We start from the raw sequence: 4306 nt of genomic DNA on the forward strand, positions 1-4306 counted from the left end.
CTGCAACCTCCGCCTCCCAGGTTCAAGCAATTCTCCTGCCTCAGCCTCCCAAGTACTGGGATTACAGGCGCCCACCACCACACCTGGCTAATTTTTGTATTTTTAGTAGAGATGGGGTTTCACTGTGATGGCCAGACTGGTCTTGAACTCCTGACCTCAAGTGATCCACCCACCTCAGCCTCCCAAAGTGATGGGATTACAGGCGTGAGCCACTGCGCCCAGCCAAGGGTGCTAAAAGGAAGACATGGTAACATCCTTAAAATCTCTTAATTCTCACCTATGCTTGTGTCCCTTTACTATACACACACACACACACATCTCTCTTAAGCCAGTTCTACTCAGATTTATAGTAAATCAATGTGTCAGTTTATTGTTCGACAACTTAAAAAGAAGGTAGAGAATTTTTTTAAAGGCTCAGGAAAAAGTAATGTAATGATTGATTAGCTCAGAACTTCAACTTATGAGAAAACCTTAAGGAACTGATGGGTTTTTGGTAATTAAAGGAAAGGCTAACTATACAGAAAATTATATATATATATATTTCTATATCTCCACTAGAGTCAAGTTTAACATGAAGAATGTGCAGGAGATAAAAAGTATTAATTTAAAAGGTATGTAACCTTTAATCTATCATTGAAGGAGGTTCTACAGACTTTTTTTTTTTCTTGGCTCATGTGTAATGATCTTTAATGCGTATTGAAAAATTACTATCCTCAAGTAAGGATAATGTATATCTCAGGTCACTTACAGTCTCAAAGTTTTGTCAGTATACTTTAAAACAATCCTGCGAACAGATCTAGATTGAAGGAGACTAAAGAATCATGAACTCGAGGCGGCGCCGGGGCAGGCGCAGAGCTGGCAAGCACGTCGTGGGGCCCCTGAGGCGTGCATAGGGTCGCGCGCCTGGGAGCCTGTCGCTGGCTCGGTCCGGGAGGGAGGTTCGGCGGCGGGAGGCAGCATGTCGGTTGCAGGGCTGAAGAAGCAGTTCTACAAGGCGAGCCAGCTGGTCAGTGAGAAGGTCGGAGGGGCTGAGGGGACCAAGCTGGACGATGACTTCAAAAAGATGGAGATGTCATCAGCAAGGCGGTGACGGAAATGCTGGCAAGGACCATCAAGTACCTGCAGCCCAACCCAGCCTCGCAGGCTAAGCTGACCATGCTCAACACGGTGTGCAAGATCCGGGGCCAGGTGAAGAACCCCGGCTACCCGCAGTCGGAGGGGCTCCTGAGCGAGTGCCTGATCCGCCACCAGGAGCTGGGCAACGAGTCCAACTTCAGTGACGCACTGCTGGATGCCGGCGAGTCCATGAAGCACCTGGCAGAGGTGAAGGACTCCCTGGACATAGAGGTCAAGCAGAAATTCATTGACCTCCTCCAGAACCTGTGTGAGAAAGACCTGAAGGGGATCCAGCACCACCTGTAGAAGCTGGAGGGCCGCCGCCTGGACTTAGACTAAAAGAAGCGGCAGGACAAGATCCCCGATGAGGAGCTGCGCCAGGCGCTGGAGAAGTTTGAGGACTCCAAGGAGGTAGCAGAAACCAGCACGCGCAACCTCCTGGACACCGACATTGAGCAGGTGAGTCAACTCCCGGTCCTGGTGGAGGCGCAGCTGTACTACCATTGGCAGGCCTTTCAGATCCTGGACGAGCTGGCAGCGAAGCTCAAGCGCAGGATGCGGAAATCTTCCTCACATCAAATATTTGAAAACAAATAGAAACTGTCCAACCGCATTTCTACTGCGCCCGCCCGCAGATGCAGTTTTCTCCGCACGTGCGCGCCTTCTCTCCTTCCCGCCCTCAGGGTCCACGGCCACCATGGCGTATCAGAGGCAGCAGTGCCTGTGGCAGCATTGGCCTTTGCAGCGGCACCCCCCAGCGGCTTAAGCCATGGCGCTTCTCAGGGCATTCAGCAGCAGCGTTGCTGTAACCGACAAAGACACCTTCGAATTAAGCACATTCCTCGATTCCAGCAAAGCACCGCAACATGACCGAAATGAGCTTCCTGAGCAGCGAGGTGTTGGTGGGGGACTTGATGTCCCCCTTCGACCAGTCGGGTTTGGGGGCTGAAGAAAGCCTAGGTCTCTTAGATAACTACCTGGAGGTGGCCAAGCACTTCAAACCTCATGCGTTCTCCAGGGACAAGGCTAAGGCAGGCTCCTCCGAATGGCTGGCTGTGGATGGGTTGGGCAGTCCCTCCAACAACAGCAAGGAGGATGCCTTTTCCGGGACAGATTGGATGTTGGAGAAAATGGATTTGAAGGAGTTCGTCTTTGATGCCCTGTTGGGTATAGATGACCTGGAAACCATGCCAGATGACCTTTTGACCACGTTGGATGACACTTGTGATCTCTTTGCCCCCCTAGTCCAGGAGACTAATAAGGAGACCCCCAGATGGTGAACCCAATTGGCCATCTCCCAGAAAGTTTAACAAAACCCGACCAGGTTGCCCCCTTCACCTTCTTGCAACCTCTTCCCCTTTCCCCAGGGGTCCTGTCCTCCACTCCAGGTCATTCCTTCAGTTTAGAGCTGGGCAGTGAAGTGGATATCCTGAAGGAGATAGGAAGCCAGACTCCACTGCTTACGTTGCCATGATCCCTCAGTGCATAAAGGAGGAAGACACCCCTTCAGATAATGATAGTGGCATCTGTATGAGCCCAGGGTCCTATCTAGGGTCTCCTCAGCATAGCCTCTCTACCAGGGGCTCTCCAAATAGGAGCCTCCCATCTCCAGGTGTTCTCTGTGGGTCTGCCCGCCCCAAACCTTACAATCCTCCTGGAGAGAAGATGGTAGCAGCAAAAGTAAAGGGTGAGAAACTGGATAAGAAGTTGAAAAAAATGGAGCAAAACAAGACAGCAGCCACTGGGTACCGCCAGAAGAAGAGGGTGGAGCAGGAGGCTCTCACTGGTGAGTGCAAAGAGCCGGAAAAGAACGAGGCTCTAAAAGAGAGGGCGGATTCCCTGGCCAAGGAGATCCAGTACCTGAAAGATTTGATAGAAGAGGTCCGCAAGGCAAGGGGGAAGAAAAGGGTCCCCTAGTTGACGGTAGTCAGGAGCGTCAATGTGCTTGTACATAGAGTCTCTGCTGAAGCTGCGTGTTCCAATAAATTATTTTGTAGGGGGAAAAAAAAAGAAACTGTCCAACCACAGGAAAACAGCCTGGCAGATTCAAAGTTAGGCAAAAACCTTCAGAGAGTAAAACAGAGTCCTCATGGGCCCAAGGAGAATCCAGAAAAGAAACTTCAAAGAGGTGGCAAAGCACAGCACTAGGAAAGAACAGGATGCCCAGGCATTTGTGGACAACACTGCCAAAGAAAAAAGGCTTGAGGGTCCAGCCCCAAGGGAGCTGGAACAGCCTCACATAGTGCAGGGGCCTGAGAAGGTAGTGGGAAACACCGTCTCCACCAAGCCTCTCTACAGACTTTTTATAAAACCATAAAGTATTGATGATAATGTAAAATCTTTTTTTTTTTTTTAGTAGGTATAAAAGTTCTATAGGCCAGGCATGGTGGCTCATGCCTGTAGTCCCAGCTATTCAGGAGGCTGAAGCAGGAGGATCGCTCGAGCCCAGGAAGTTGAGGCTGTAGTGAGCCATGACCATGCCACTGCATTCCAGCCTGGGTGACAGAGTGAGACAGTTTCAGAAAAGAAAAATAAAAGAAAGTTATATGAATAAGTAGGTCTCAATTGTGACTGTATATCAGAATCACCTGTGATGCTTTTTAACCCATAAAAGCATCAATGGCCCAGCCCAAGTCTAACAACTCAGTATCTGTAGGGTTGAGGCCTCGGCAGCTGTATTTTTTAAAGTGACACAGCTGATTCTGAATTGGAAGCCAAGGTTAACGACCACCACCGAAGAGTTTTTTATTAAAAATGCAGGAAAAAGGGCTGGGTGCGGTGGGTCACGCCTGTAATCCCAGCACTTTGGGAAGCTGAGGCGGGTGGATCACGAGGTCAAGAGATCAACACCATCCTGGCCAACATGGTGAAACCCCATCTCTACTAAAAATACAAAAATTAGCTGGGCATGGTGGCACACGCCTGTAGTCCCAGCTACTCAGGAGGCTGAGGCAGGAGAATTGCTTGAACCCGGGAGGCGGAGGTTGCAGTGAGCCGAGATAGCGCCACTGCACTCCAGCCTAGCATCAGAGTGAGACTCTGTCTCAAAAAAAATAAAAATAATAATTTAAAAAAGCAGGAAAAAAACTTATAAAGAGAAAAATATACAAAGCACATAATTACTTGAAAAGACTAATTAATAAACCCCTGAAAAGACTGACTGCAAAATACTGAAAACAAAAAAGATACA

General features: G+C 49.2%; 2 pseudogenes; both read left to right on the plus strand.

The window, feature by feature from the left end:
- Nucleotides 1–935: 935 nt before the first annotated feature.
- LOC101130450 (endophilin-A2-like) lies at nt 936–1713 on the plus strand (annotated as a pseudogene).
- Nucleotides 1714–1853: 140 nt separating this feature from the next.
- On the plus strand, nt 1854–3852 carry LOC101154513 (cyclic AMP-dependent transcription factor ATF-4-like; annotated as a pseudogene).
- The last annotated feature ends 454 nt before the right edge of the window (nt 3853–4306 follow it).

The sequence above is a fragment of the Gorilla gorilla genome, chromosome 9 (genome assembly GCF_029281585.2).
Source record: "Gorilla gorilla gorilla isolate KB3781 chromosome 9, NHGRI_mGorGor1-v2.1_pri, whole genome shotgun sequence".
NCBI lineage: Eukaryota > Metazoa > Chordata > Mammalia > Primates > Hominidae > Gorilla > Gorilla gorilla.